Raw genomic sequence first — 16,879 nt, 5'->3', positions numbered from 1 at the left:
GCACGTTTTTTATGATTCCAACAGGTTTAGGAAATGATATTTGAAGAGAATTCCGATTTAAAACGTTGATTTGAGGCAAAGTGTAGATTTGAGAGATGGAGAGAGTGATATGCGGAAAAGGAAGAAGAAGAAGAGGGTTTGAGAAAATAGGGGTTCTGCCCATGTTAAAAACAGAACCTTCAGGGGGTATCGGTTCCCCTTCAAGGGGGTATCGATTCCCTCTGCACTAAAATGCTAAAATCTGATTTTTAAATACTCAAAATGCTAAATTAATTTGCTCTAGTGGTATTGGCAACTCATATATTGAAAATTAATCATGTTCAATGAAATAATTTTATCTTTAAACTACATTTGAACATAAAATTAATTTTCTTTAAGAATCATAAACTCCTCCTAACTAATAGCAATGAATGCAATCAAAAAATACTATTATAAGCATTTTTCATTTATTCTTAAAAGTGCTAAAATTATTTTAAACACTAAGTGAAGATAGGTCAGTTAAACCTAATTCTCTCTTATGTGTCCAAAATATTTCCTTGTCTAAAGGCTTTGTAAAAATATCCGCTAATTGGTTCAAAGTATAAACAAATTCTAGAACTACATCTATCTTAGCGACATGGTCTCTAATGAAGTGATGTCTAATTTCAATGTGTTTAGTTCTAGAGTGGTGGATGGATTTTTAGTGAGACAAATAGAACTAGTATTGTCACACTTGATAGGAATAGTACCTACTTCAATTCCATAATCAAAAAGTTGTTGTTTCATCCATAAAACTTGTGCACAACAACTACCGGCTGAAATGTATTCAGCTTCAGTGGTAGATAATGCAACACAATTTTGTGTTTTTTAAAACCAAGAAATCAACATATTTCCAAGGAATTGGCAAGTATCGGAGGTGCTTTTCCTATCTAATTTGAATCATCCATAATCCGCATCAGAGAAGGCATGCAAGCTAAAGCTAGAGTCTCTAGGATACCAAAGTCCTAAACTAGGAGTGTCCTTAAGGTATCTAAAGATTTTCTTAATAGCTAGTAAATGTGATTCCTTAGGGCATGATTGAAATCTAGCACATAAGCAAACACTAAACATAATGTACGGTCTACTTGCAGTTAGATAGAGCAAAGAACCAATCATTGACCTATATAATTTAACATCCACACATTTACCTCCTTCATCCAAGTCAAGCTTTGTAGAAGAGCTCATTGGAGTGTCATGAGGTTTCCCATTTTCCAGTCCAAACTTTTTAAGCATATCTTTGACGTATTTAGCTTGATTGATGAAGAAGCCATCTTTTCTTTGCTTGATTTGGAGTCCCAAGAAAAATGAGAGCTCCCCCATCATGCTCATCTCGAATTCTTTTGCATTAGCTTAGAAAATTCTTGGCAAAGAACATCATTAGTAGAACAAAATATTATATCATCAACATAAATTTGAACTTCTAATAAATCTTTACTTTTATGCTTTAAAAACAATGTAGTGTCAACCTTCGCTTTTGAAAAACCTTTTTCAATTAAAAAGTTTGACAATCTTTCATACCAAGCTCTAGGAGCTTGTTTTAAACCATAAAGTGCTTTTGTTAATTTAAGAACATGATCCAGAAATTTTGAATCTTCAATACCTTGAGGTTGTTCTACATACACTTCTTCTTTAATAAAACCATTTAAAAATGCACTTTTAACATCCATTTGATATAATTTAAATTCATGAAAACATGCAAATGCTAATAACATTCTAATTGCTTCCATCCTAGCTACGGGAGCGTATGTTTCATCATAGTCTATGCCCTCTTCTTAAGTATACCCTTGAGCAACAAGTCTAGCCTTGTTCCTCACTATATTACCACTCTCATCAAGCTTATTCCTAAATACCCATCTAGTACCAACAGTAGATTTATTACTAGGCCTTTCAATTAATGTCCATACTTTACTTCTCTCAAATTGATTTAACTCTTCTTGCATAGTCATAATCCAATGTTCATCATTCAATGCTTCTTTAATATTCTTAGGCTCTATGAATGAGATAAATGCAACATAATTACAAATATTTCTAAGAGAAGATCGAGTTGTTATCCCTTTGGATAGATCACCTATGATTTCACCATCCTTGACATAGTTGTACTCTCTTGGGTAAGATACTTCCCTTTCTTCAATGGTTGGATTCTCGAGAGGATCATGAGTTTCCTCATCTTTCGTTTCTTCCTTTGATAATGGTTCTCCAACGTCATGTCTAACGTCATTTTTATTTATAATACCTACCTCATCATTCAAACAAGAATCCTTCCTCGGACGGAGATTATCATCGAAAACAACATGTATAGACTCTTCTACAACTAAAGTTCTTTTATTAAATACTCGATAAGCTTAGAACTTAAGGAATAACCCAAAAAAATTCCTTCATCACTTTTAGCAACAAATTTGCCAAGATTGTCTTTACCGTTGTTTAAAACAAAATATTTACATCCAAAAGAATGAAAATATATAATGTTAGGCTTTTTATTTTTAAAAAGTTCATATGGAGTTTTCTTCAAAATATGCCTAATCATTACTCAATTAATAACATAACAAGCAGTATTTGTGGCTTTCGCCCACAAATATTTTGGCAAATTGTTTTCACAAAGCATAGTGCTAGCCATTTCTTCTAAAGTTTGATTTTTCCTTTCAACAACTCCATTTTGTTGAGGGGTTCTAGGTGCTGAAAAATTATGACTAATACCATTAGAATTACAAAATATCCAAGATTTTCAAATTCAGTTCCATGATCACTCCTAACACTAGTTATAGAGTAACCTTTTTCATTTTGGATTACTTTTGAAAACGTGATGAATTTTTCTAATGCTTCATTTTTAGTACTTAAGAATAGAACCCAAGTATATCTAGAATACTCATCTACCAAGACAAATGCATATTGTTTTCCACCCAAGCTAGTAGTTCTAGATGGCCCAAAAAGATCTAAATAGATCAATTACAATACTCTACTAGTTGATACATCATTAATGGATTTAAAAGAAACTCGCTTTTGTTTTCCTTTAGCACAAGCATCAAAGATTTTATCATTATCAAATTTTAGTTTAGGTAGCCTTCGAACCAATTCTCCTTGAACTAACCGTTGCAAAACACTCATACTAGCATGACCTAGTCTCTTATGCCATAACCAACTATCATGCTCGTCCTTAGCAACTAGGCATAAATTAGTCATATCTATAGAGTCTAAATGCACCATGTAAATGTTTCCTATTCTATGACCAACAAGCATAATACGATTAGATGCAATGTCAATGACTTTACAACCATTAGTTTCAAACATGACATTGAATCCCTTATCACATAATTTACTAATACTCAAGAGATTATGCTTTAATCCATTCACATATAAAACATTCTTAATTTGTATGGAAGAGGTATTACCTATTGTACCTATACCTTCAATATGACCTTTTGAATTATCACCAAAAGTCACTTCTCCTCCATTTTTGGTGTTAAGCTCTATGAATCGATTTTTGTCTTTGGTCATGTGTCTTGAGCATCCACTATCAAGGTACCATGAGTTTGAATTTGTTTCCCATGCCTTGTAGCAATGCTCCTTTTCCTACAAACATAGATTAATTTCTAATTTTTGGTACCCAAATTCTTTTGGGTCCATATTCATTAGCTTCCAAAATCCTAGTCCCCTTAGGTATCCATTTGTATAGGATATCCTTATCTTTAGTAGTAATGAGCTCTTTAGGAACCCATATACTTCTAATGATTTTTCCATTAGAGGTTCTTCGGGGACCTCTATGATTGTAGTTTTTAAAACTTTTCTAACAAAGTTGGATTTTGAATTTTCTCTATTTTCAAAATGTTTTGTTCCAACTTTATTAAAAGAAGTTTTAAGATCATCAATTTTCTTTTGATGATCATCATTAACCTTTGAAAGTAAATTTTGCAAATCCAAATTTTTCTTTTCAAACTCTTCTAGATTGATTTGCAAATCTTTGATTTTACTTTCAAGATTGTTATAGGTTTTGGATATGAGTTTATTTTCATTTTTTAATTTTGAAACATCATTTTTATATTTTAAAAACAATTTCTCATAATCCGAAGCCAACCCAATATATTCCTCTAATAGCTCATCATAAGATGAATCATCAAAATCAGATGAATTAGAGGTTACCTTAGAATCTTCCCCGAATGCCATTAAGCACAAGTTTGCTACTTCTTGTTCCTCTTCATCGGAACCTTCTTCATCGCTCCATGTAGCCACATGAGCCTTGTGCATATTCTTTGATTGACCCTTTCTCTTCAAATGTGGGGAATCATATTTGACATGCCCCGACTTTTTTCATTCATAGAAAATGATCGGGTCCTTTTCTTTTGGTTCATTTTTGAAACCTTCATTTCGTTTAAATTTTCTTCCTCGGTAAGGTCTCATCATTTTTCTGAACCGTTTGGAAAATAATGCCATTTCCTCATCATAGTCATCGTCATCTTCATCTGAATCACTCTCATCTTTTGTGGGTTTGAGAATAATTCCAATGTTTTTCTTCTTCTACTTCTTCTTTGGTGTCTCGTCAATCTTATCGATGTCCACCTCATCTTCAAGCATCATTTCATGAGTGAGGAGAGAACCAATTAGCTCTTCAAGAGTTAAGGACTTTAGCTTCTTAGCCTCGATGATTACCGTCTTCTTGGATTGCCATGATTTTGGAAGTGAGTAAACTAACTTCCTCACAAGCTTTTCGTTTGAAATGATCTCTCCATATGATTTGAGACCATTGACAATCATTGAGAATCTATCCGTTATAGCTTTGATATCTTCATTTGGTTTCATCCTGAAATTTTCATAACTATATGTTAGAAGACTAATTTTAGATTCTTTTACCTCGTCAGTACCTTCATGAGTGACTTGTAGTTTATCCCATACTTCTTTGGCGGTTGTACAAGATGAAACTCTTCCATATTCATCTGGTCCACGAGCACAAAATATGATATGGATGGCTTTGGAGTTGAGCTGAAACATTCTTGTCTCTCCTTCACTCCACAATCTTGGATGAGTGAGAGGCTTGATATATTCGTCTTCTACAACATTCCATGCTCCCATGTCACTGGCTTGAATGAAATACATCATCCTATTCTTCCAATAGGCATAGTTAGCTCCATTGAAGAAATGAGGCTTGTTAACGGGCATCGAATCGAGACCAGAGTCGACGTTTGAAGTAAAGGATATTGATGACTTTGATTATCGATGTAACTCTTCCCGAATCGACTCAAGAGGCGAATAAACCTTCAAATAAGTTAGGCTCTGATGCCAATTGTTGAGTTAATAGATCGATGGAATCGACCAAGAGGGGTGAATTGGCAATTAACATTTTAGTGGAAGCTTTTGCATAAAATTGAAAATAATTGCACAGCGATTTAGAGTGGTTTGACTTTCTCAACCAAAGTCTACGTCCACTACCTTAGCTATCCACACTAAGGATTTTCCACAAATTCACTAATTTGTCTTTCTTTTGAGGACAAAGAGTAACCTTACAAATCCCTTAAGAATTATACCCCAAATTCTTGAGAACACTCTCTCCCAAAGAGAATAATACAAATTTTGCAAACTTACAAGAAAATCCTCACAAGGCAAGATGTTTGCACAATTATAGAACAAAGAAAGAACACTCAAGAATAATACAATTGAGCACAATAAGTGTTCTTGAAAGCAAAAATGAATATTGAATGAAATAGGCTTGAAATGCTCAAACTTGAGGTTTGATGCTTTCTCTTTGATTCTCTCTTGATTCTTGTTGATTTTTGTTTCTTGTTGTTGATCAATGGCTTCTAAGCTTGTTTAAATACACCTTTAAATGATTATGAACACTGGGGATGATTAGTGGAGTCAATAGAGCTGTTTTAGTGTGAAATCAATTAATAAAACAGCTTGGAGCGTGGGGGGAATCGGTACCCCCTCATGGGGAATCGGTTCCCTAAGTGTAAAATTCAAATATTTCGACCGTTGAACGGGGGGAATCGGTTCCCTCCGAGCATTCTGTTTTTCTCGGAGCCAAACCATTCAGGGGGAATCGGTACCCCCTTGGGGGGGAATCAGCTCCCTCTAAGCAATCTGGAATTTTTGGCTTTGAAATGGTTCAAAATATTTTGTAAAATTGTTTTGAAATTATTTTAAGTTTAAAACTTAATTCTACACTTGAGTAAGGATTAAAAATGACATTTGAAAGATTTGGAGTAATATTTTGATATTCGAATAATTATATCGAATATACTTAGAAAATCTTTTGGAAAATCTTAAAATTCATTTATCTTAATTTGTTATATCGAAATATCAAAATATTTTCAACACGATCGAGTTAGAGGAGATGAAAGGGGGTGGGTTTAAGTTTGGTTTCTGTCGTGGGTTGATTGAATTAGAAGTAAATGGGGTTTTATTTTTTTTTGTGGATAAAGGTGAGTTTAAAATTAAAAAGTGGATTGATAGAGATTAGGTGGGGTCTATGGTCAAAGTAAAAATAATAGAGAAAGATAAGGGATTGGGGGTGGGCGGCAGAAAGATAACAAGGGAAAAGAGAAATTTGGGTTTTGCCAACGTACGTCGGCCCCTCTATGGGTTCTGCTAACGTGCGTTGTTTAATAAAACGGCACGCACGGCTGGGGGTTTCTTCCTTCCTTCTTTGTTTGATTAATTGTTGCTCAATAGACTCTGAAATTAGCACTATTTGAACCATAATTTTGTAAATCCTCGTCGTTTAAGTTTGAATAAAAAAATTCGATTCCTACAAAATAAAAATAAAAATTAAATTAAACATGATTGAACCAAAAAAATAAAATAAAACAAAAAAATAAAAATGTAACGGAATTGAAAACAATGGGTTGCCTCCCATGAAGCGCTTTTGTTTAACGTCCTTAGCTCGACGACCTGATTCAGATTACAGGTTCAGTGGCAAACACTTCCACTTCATTCGATTTTTCAAACTAAGAAATTCCTTATGAGAAATTCGAAAACTCTCATAAATATTTCTTCGGATATTTCTCAATTTAAAATTTTTTTTGAGAATAATGTCCGTCAAAACATCTTTTTTACCAAAAAATAATTTCCTCAAACGATTTCTCGATTATTTTTACTTAATTGTTTGTTCCTGCAAAACAGAAGGCATAACATTAGACTTAGAAAGAATCAAATCGGCACAATCTGAAAATATTTTTTTCAACTTCCTGATTTCCTCATCATGATTTTCTAACTCCCTGCATAGATCAAAAGAAAAATTAGTTTCTACAAACTCATTTCCCCAAGGATCAATAATACCAACATAATTTATGCTCTCCACTTTGTCTGGGTGTTTCATTTTCTTATACACATCAAAATTAACAATCTCACCATCAAACTCCATGGTTAAAGTCCCATTTCTTACGTCAATCTTTTTGTGCACAGTATTTAGAAAGGGACGCCCCACTAGGATATCAAAAGATGTGCTTGTGCGATCATTCTCCATGTCAATTACATAAAAATTAGCAGGAAATATTAAGTTGTCTACCTCAACTAGCACATTTTCTAAGAGTCCTTCCGGGTAAATGACAGATCTGTCAGCAAGCTGAATTGATATTTTTGTATCCTTCAAGGGTGAATTAGTAATCACATTGTAAATAGAGAGAGACATTAAATTAATAGAAGCGCCAAGATCACACATTGCTCGTTTTATCCCAACTTTACCAATTTTACAAGGTATTGCGAACATACCTTGTTCTTTCAGTTTCGGTGGTAACTTTTGTTGGAATACGGCTAAGACATGTTCGCCTAGATTTACCTTCTCATTCTCGGTAAGTTTTCTCTTTTTTGTGCAAAGGTGCTTTAAAAACCGGCAATACCTTGGAACTTTTTGGGTAACCTCAAGGAGAGGTATGTTAACTTCCACCTTCCAAAGTATGTCTAATATTTCTTTTTCCTCAGCTTTTTTATCCTTTTTAACTAACCTTGATGGAAAATGCGGTGGCACATCATAGGGAGATGGCGTTGGATCGTCCATTTGTTCTTCTTCCTTCTTCTTATACGATCCTGAATCATCAGTCTTCTTCCCTTTTTGGATTGCTTCATCTTTCGGAATAGGTGGCGCCACTATTGTACCACTCCGAAGAGTGATGGTACTGACATTTTCCATTGGATTTACCTCGGTTTGGGATGGAAGTTTACCTCGGGATTCCAAGTGGCCTATGGTTTGAGCTAGTTGACTCATCTTCTTGTCTATCTCTTGTAAGTGCGCTTCAGTATGATTCTGGAATTTTTCCTAGGAAAGTGCTAACCTCTCGACAATTGACTCTAATGATGTCTTCTACGGTTGTTGTGGTTGTGAAGGTGGTCTCGCTTGATAGCCTTGATTTGGTCTTGAGTTCTGAGCATAGCTTAAATTCAGATGATCCCTCCATCCTGGGTTATATGTATTGTCGCAGGGATTATAACCTCTTTGGGGAGGTCTCGAAAAATTCTCGATCGCATTGACTTGAATTGTTGTGTCATCTTGAATCAGTGGACAACCGTCTGTCGAATGATCAGGTAATGCACATATTCCACATACTCGGATTTTGTCATGTTTTTCCTGCAACAAGAGAGTTTACAACTTCAGTTGGCTTATCTATTTTATTTTCTAAGGAAGATGAACTTATCTCATCAACCCTTCGAGAAGGTTCATTATTTGTGCGAAATTATTGGGAATTTGCAGCCATCGTCTATATTAAGTCCCTAGCCTCAGTAGGAGTCATATTCACCAAGGCTCCACCGCTAGCAGCATCGATCATCTTCATTTCCAGGGGAGATAATCCTTCATAAAAGTATTGAAAGAGTGTTTGTTTAGTTAACCCATGATGTGGGCAACTAGAACATAACTTCTTAAACCTCTCCAGTAGTCGTAAAGTGACACTCCAACAAGATGCTTGATTCCAAGTATTCTCCTTCGTAGTTCACTTACTTTCGCCGTAGGCAAAAACCTGTCAAGAAAAAGACGAGTTATCAGAGCCCGTGTAGGTACATAATTAGGGGGAGATAAAATAACCACTCCTTAGCCAAATTGTCTAAGGAAAAAGAAAAAGCACTAAGTTTGATATGGTCCCTGGTTACTCCCTGTGGTCTCATGCTGGAGCAGACCATATGAAATTCCTTGAGATGTTTGTGTGGATCTTCGGTTTGCAATCCACAGAATATAGGGAGGAGATGAATAAGGCCATTTTTTAACTAGTAAGGAGTTTCACCTTGGGGAAAATCAATGCACAAAGGCACTTGTTCAGTAGGTGTCGCGGCTAACTCCTGGATAGTAGGATCAACCATCGGAATTGGTTCTGTATCAGTGGATTCTCCTGAATTTGATTCTTCTTCTGGATTTGTTTGTTGTCTTCTTCTTTCCTGAAGCATTTGTGCGCAGAGTCTCCTAGCTTTGGATTCGATCTCCAGTTCGTACTTCACTAATGTGCCCGATTAGTCCTGGTTATAAATCAAAAGCAAACAAAAAAATAGTAACTTTGGCAAGTCCCCGGCAACAGCGCCAATTTGAGAATTGTCGTTTTGATGTCAAATAAAAATCCTTCTTCTTAATTGATAAATAAAGGAAATTCATAATATAGAGAAGTAAGGGTCGAATCCACAGGGACTTGGAAAATTATAAATTTATGTTCAGATTTTTAGACTAGGCGTGAATGTAGTAACAGGGGGTTTTGGTAAAAATGATTGAGTAATAAAGAGATTGAATAAAAATTAATTAAAGTGAAAAGAGAGAGGATAAAGATTTGTAAATGATTTGGTAAAAATAGCCTCAAGCTTTACTTTGACTCAATTTCCTTTTGATCATCGAATAAGATTTTCCCTCCAGGATTCACGTCGGTTACTTTGTCTACGAGGGCTATCCCCGAGACTCTATCTTGTATATCGAATACCCAAGACAATCTTTGATTCTGGCTTCGAAAATTGATTCTATCAACATCAACTGTCATAGATCAATTACCGTTTAAGTTCGTGGTGATTGACTCGGATTGTTGCTTCAATAACTGTCAATTTTGATCTCAATTCCTTGTTGGCGAAGCCATCTCGCCAAGGGTGTTCCCAGGAAGTCGAATTTGCTTTCTATAAGCTGAATCTTCCTCCCACACATTTAATTGCAACAACCTCTTGATCAAAGTCAATCTTTGATTTTGAAAACTGTTTTGATTTTAAAAAATAAGCGCATAGATTGAGAGAGATATTCTGAAGATATTAAGGGCCTGTTTCAATTCTCCCGTTGGAATTGAGTCATCATGTCAGCTCTCATCTTATGAAAAATTTAGCTAAGCATGACAAAAGTCATACTTAGCATATTAAAAACAAAACTTGAAAATAAAAGAAAAATGAAAAGAACTTGAAAAGTAAAAAGAGAAAGCTTTTATAAAACTAGAGAGAAAAGAATATTGTAATTTTAGTGATGATTTTAGGCTTACCCTAAGTGGGTATTTATAGCCTCTCAAAGCCTACAGATAAACAAATAAAATAAAATAATCTTAAAGATAATTGTTTTATTAATTTAAATTCAAACTTAAACTTGTCTCCTAATGCAACTCTGCTCGTCCATCTTCCAGAAGGGTTGCGGAGGAAGTCTTCTAGAAACCGTAACTAATTGGACCTTCTAGAAACCTCCACGTCAGACCGCTTCATGCCCAGAGTCGTGCCCATGTCTCTAGCCGTGACCAAATAATAAAAAAAATACAGAATGCGCCCGTTTTGTCACTAATTCTGTAAAGTAAGGACCTGCACAAAAACAAGCATAACACGACCAATTCAACATCAATAATTTCAAAAAATGAAGAAATAACGAGCAAAGATTAATGATTCTGAAAACTCATCAAGAGCCCACCCCAAAACATCATTTCAAACCCTAGGCTAATTTGAGATTATTTCCTGCTTTATTTTTTTTCAAAGCATGTGAAACACATTTTTGGATCAATACCTCAAAACTTCGTGCATCATGCATTCTTGTATATTTCACGTTATTTTTCTCTTTTATATTGCCTTAAAAATGAGAATATTTTGATCCTATTCCCATGACTTATAAGGAACTTTACCAACAAATTTAGACACTCATCTAGTTTCACCATACCCGGTGAAACCCATGTAACCCATACTCCAGGTGGTATGATGAGAACGCTCATTGCGAATGTCATAGCGGTGTCTCAAGGCATACTATCGAGAACTACGTCGCATTCAAGAGAATCGTACAGAAAATGCGTAACAAGAACTGGATCGACTTCAATAAGTTGGGGGCATCCAAGTGATGAAGATCATTTTATCATTTAAGGCATTTTGTTTGAATTTGTTTTTTTCATCTTTTCTCAAGTTTTTGTAAGGACATTTATATAAATTTATGTTACTTTATAGACGACGAGAATGAATCAAATTTGCAGGCTTGAATTTCTTTGAATATCAATTGAATTAAAAACTCTATAAATGATTGGATTTATAGAATTTTGACAAAGTAACACGATTAAAAAGTGGTAAAACAAGGACTTTGACCTTACCCCGAAAATACGCTCGAACATCATACATTTATCTTACAAGAATCGATATAGCCTTCTTCTCTCATAAAAGAATGAAAAGAGGCTTGGTATTTAGATGTGCATAGGTGCGGACAACATGGGGCATCTTCTGTATATGACATTACTATACTTTTTTCTTTAAGATGTTCAGTGATGATAATGATCTTCACAGATGGAATAGTCGAGTAGGTGCTAGTTTAAGTCAGTTGCCTGGAAATTGAACTCTAAGGATGAAATTTCTTGACTTTCAAAAACACCTAGACTATAACAGGTTCTTCTTGACAAACTTAAGAAATTGGATACGTATGCCCATATTATAATATTATATATGTACAATAAAGCTTGAGTTGTCCCTCTATGGTTAAACACCCCGGCTTTATGGATAAGATTCAGGTAGCCTGATAAAGGTGATTATAATATACAATAAAACTTGATTTGTCCCTCTAGAGCAATTGGTTAAATGCCCCAGCTTTATGGATAATATTCAGCTAGCCTGATAAAGGTGATTATAATATCTACACAATGATATTGAGCTATCCCTCTAGGGCAATTGGTTAAACGTCCCGACTTTATGGATCCAACAAGCCAGACAATGGCAAACTAAATAAGGAGTTTCGAAAAATATGGATTAAGGGAGTTAAGGATCACCTGTTATAGTCAATTTCACACGAGCACTCAAGAATTTCATTTTTAGATCGATATTTTGGTAGTGCCTTTGTTAGAGAAGCCTACGAAGCTTGAACAAATGGAAGATTTCAAAGAACCGAAATAGAAGGTCAAGTAATTGATTATGCTAGTTGCGTCATTTTGTCTACATCCAATTAAAATGTCAAGTCAATCAATGACCGAAAAAATGACATTTTTTATGGTTGAATAGAAGGTCAACCTAAAGCCAACTCATCCATTTGAACATTTGTCAAAGAGCTATAACTCTGAAAGCATGAAAGAGCTATTGATTCTCTTGATATTCTTGAACTCATGTTTATGATTTGATTCGATTGCGAGCCTGAATTAAGGAGAAATATTTTAAAGAATTTTTATATACTCATATCCTTTTCCCTCCAAAAATAAGAGAAAGGATAAAAACATTTTCAAACAGGACAGTCTCAAATATGAAAAGTCCTTGAAGCTTAAACCTAAGAAGAAAATGGGGCAGATCGATTCCCGGGATCAGATCGACAGACAAAGCACAAGACTCCATCCAGAAGATAAAACAAAACTGATTCATATGCCATGCATCTTAGGCATACTTAAGAGCATCACATTTATCATTTTTCGCATACATTATTTTTGTAGCTTTGAGAGTCAAGTTTCGACTACAGGATGAGGGATAATCGATTCAAAAGCACATTTAAAGATCGATGGTGGTTGCTTAACTCGGTAGTAAGAAGCTACACCTCAACCGACTTGACATATTGAAAGATTGACAAGATCTCATAATCAATTTTAGATGGGTTCGAGAACCAATTCAGAACGAATCCAATTCAGATCAACTTAACAATGAGTAGCAGGTTTCTAGTTAACGTTTTCAAGCCAGATTTCAATTCCACAACGAAAGATAGACGGCCGAAAAAATTTATCAGTGGGCTTTCCCGTAAAGAGGAGTCATTCAAAGATCATCTCACCCGGTTCAGACCCGCTTAGAGGAACCACCTAAGAATTATGATCGGCTTAGACCTGTGAAGGAAAGCCATTTTTTTCTATTTGCAGCATAGCTCAATGTGAGAAGGGTTATCTGTCAACAAAAGACCTTCGAGTTTGATTACACTCAGCTCAAAGGCATATCCAATTCGTAGCATAGCTCAAGGCAAGAAAGGCTATTTGTCGACAAAGACCTTCGAGTTCGATTACACTCAGCTCAAAAACGTATCAATTTACAACATAACTCAAGTAACTCAAGGCGAGAAGGGTTATCTGTAAACCAAGACCTTCGAGTTTGATTACACTCAGCTCAAAGGCACGTCAAATTTACAGCATAGCTTAAGGCGAGAAGGGTTATCTGTCAACAAAATACCTTCGAGTTCGATTACTCCCAACTCAAAGGCATATCAATTTACAGCATAACTCAAGGCGAGAAGGGTTATCCATCAACCAAGACCTTCGAGTTCGATTATACTCAGCTCAAAGGCACATCAAATTTACAGCATAGCTCAAGGTTAGAAGGGCTATCTGTCAACAAAAGACCTTCAAGTTTGATTACACACAGCTCAAAGGCATGTCAATTTACAACATAACTCAAGGCGATAAGGGTTATCTATCAACCAATACCTTCGAGTTTGATTACACTCAGCTCAAAGGCACATCAAATTTACAACATAGCTCAAGGCGAGAAGGGTTATTTGTCATCACAAAGACATTCGAGATCGATTACACTTAGCTCAAAGGCATATTAATTTATAGCATAACTCAAGGCGAGAAGGGTTATCTGTCAACCAAGACCTTCGAGATCGATTACACTCAGCTCAAAGGCATATCAATTTACAGTATAACTCAAGGCAAGAAGGGTTATCTGTTAACCAAGACCTTCGAGTTCGATTACACTCAGCTGAAAGGCACATTAAATTTACAGCATGGCTCAAGGCGAGAAGGGCTATTTGTCAACAAAAGACCTTCGAGTTTGATTACACTCATCTCAAAGCATATTAATTTACAACATAACTCAAGGTGAGAAGGGTTATCTGTCAACCAAGACCTTCGAGTTCGATTACACTCAGCTCAAAGGTACATCAAATTTACAGTATAGCTCAAGGAAAGAAGGCCTATATGTTATCAAAAGACCTTCGAGTTTGATTATACTCAGCTCAAAGGCATATCAAATTTATAGCATAACTCAAGGCGAGAATGGTTATCTGTCAACCAAGACCCCTTGAGTTTGATTACACTCAGCTCCGAGGCACATCAAATTTACAGCATAGCTCAAGGCGAGAAGGGCTATCTGTCATCAAAAGACCTTCGAGTTCGATTACACTCAGTTCAAAGTCATATCAAATTTGCAGCATAACTCAAGGCGAGAAGGGTTATCTGTCAACAAAGACCTTCGAGTTCGATTACAATCAGCTCAAAGGCATATCCAATTTACAGTATAACTCAAGGCGAGAAGGGTTATCTATCAATAAATATCTTCGAGTTCGATTCCATTCAGCTCATTGGCATGTCAAATTTACAGCATAGCTTAAGTCGATAAAAGCTATCTGTCGACAAAAACTGTCGAGTTCGATTCCATTGAGCTCGATGGCATATCAACCACATAGTAGCATCAAGAAACTACTTTCTGGTTGAAGCCGAGGTCTTTAAGTCAAGAAGAAGATCTGGGGCAATCTCTCAATTTCAGTACAGCATAACTAAAGGCGATAAGGGTTATATGTAATAAAAACCTTCGAGTTCGAGTTCGATTTCATTCAGCTCGATGACATATCAACTACTTTTCTGGTAAGGTTTAAACCAAGGTCGTTAAGTTAAGAAGAAGACATGGGTTGGTTTGCTTTAGTGACAAGTAGCCATTTTCCAGTAGCATAGCTTAAGTCAAGAAAAGATATCTGTCAACGAAGGTTTCTGAGTTCGATTTCAAGGTACTATCAACGACATGGTGGAGTCAAGGAACTACTTTCCAGTCCAATTTTTAAACCAATGTCTTTAAACCGAGAAGAAGAATGAAGTTGACTACAATTTGGCAACGAGAAGCCACATTCCGATTCAAATTTCGAATTACGGCTTCAATTCTCGACTTCACGATGGATGAGTCATTCGCAACTCAATTTTATAGGGAGTAATTCTTGATTGAAATATCAGAGTTAATTTTCAACTCCACCGAACGAAAATTTATGTTATTTTATCTTTGCCCTATTTTTCGTTCCACGAAAAATGACAAAAAGGGTAGCTATGGACACTGATTTTCATCCATTATATATATTTATATATATATACTGTATATTTTATTTAAAAATAATACGTGTTTCTTGTTTTTACATGACTAAACCCAGAGGCCCAACATTTACAAGCCCATCACCCATTACAACAGTGACCCGTTTCCAAACCTACGACCCGGAAGCAGTGGTCCAACCTGAACTGGCCCCAAAGCACCTAGGATTTCTTTTCAAAACCCTAGTCAGATCCCTCAAGCCTCATCTCTCACCAGTAGCTGCCTCAAACTGCTAGGTCAACAGGCGTCGATTTTCCCAACGATTCTCTCGGCATCACCAAAACAAACAACAACATGCACAAGTTAGAGTCTCATTAGGAGTCTTTTGATCTAAAAATAGTTCTTTTCCTAGGCTATAAATTTATGTGAAAATCAAACACAAAACTCACGAAATACAAGTAATTTTTACACACGATTTACGCAAGAAATCATACGAGACATACGAAGAAGATAGGAAAACAAATACTTGTAATTTTCGAAGCAAAAAGAAATAAAAGGCATCTATTTTTTACCTTTTTTGGTTTGGTTTTTGCATGTTTGCATGTAGATTCCTCCATTTCTTTCATTTTCGTGTTGTAAAACCCCAAAGAATCAATCGACTGAAGATCGGAGGGGAGGGTAGCTGAGGAGTTTTCCTCGGATCTAGCCCTCCCCGAGGCCTATTTCGAAAATCAAAGGGTGTTTTCAAGACGGGGGTGAAAAAATTTTTTAAAAAATGAAAAAAAAATCCGACCACCACCGATGAGCGGCGGCCGGCGAGGCAATGGCCGACCGGATTTCTGGGTTTTGGGGTGGTGTTCTTCGTTTTCACGAAGAACACCAAGAACAGTTGAGAGCTTTTGATGTTTTTGTTTTTGATCTTTTGAGGGGGAGGGGAAGTTATGAAACTTTGTTTGTGAGATTGGGTTTTATACCAAACCCGTGGAAAACCCGCCGACCCGATCCACCCAGCTCTGACCTGCATGTTTTTAAGACAAATAGGGGAAATTATTATTGGTCTTCCCATTTCTTAAGATATTTAATTTGGCCCCTAAATTCGATTTCAACTTTGATTTACTTTCAAATTTTTCTTCTTATTTTATTTTATTTTCAATTTAGTCCTTTTATTATTAATATGTATTTTTATTTGTTTATTTTATTTGTTTACTATCTATTATTTTAGTTCTTTTTTATTATTTTTTCTTTTTGGTTTTTATTATTTGTTTTCCTACATTTTATATATATTTATTATTATTATTTTTCTCTTTTCTTTCTTTTTATTTTTATTTGTTCAAATACTGCATATTATATATATATATATCCTTTATTTATGTAATTTATTTTAACATTAATATTTGTATATATATATATATATATATATTCTTCATTTTTATTTTATTCCCTGTTTTCTTTTTTAAAATCTATTTATATATATATATATTTTATTTTTATTAAA

Source organism: Hibiscus syriacus, unplaced genomic scaffold, assembly GCF_006381635.1.
Source record: "Hibiscus syriacus cultivar Baekdansim isolate YM2019G1 unplaced genomic scaffold, ASM638163v2 tig00110716_pilon, whole genome shotgun sequence".
In the NCBI taxonomy this organism is placed as follows: Eukaryota; Viridiplantae; Streptophyta; class Magnoliopsida; order Malvales; family Malvaceae; genus Hibiscus; species Hibiscus syriacus.
This window is presented reverse-complemented; position numbering follows the sequence as displayed.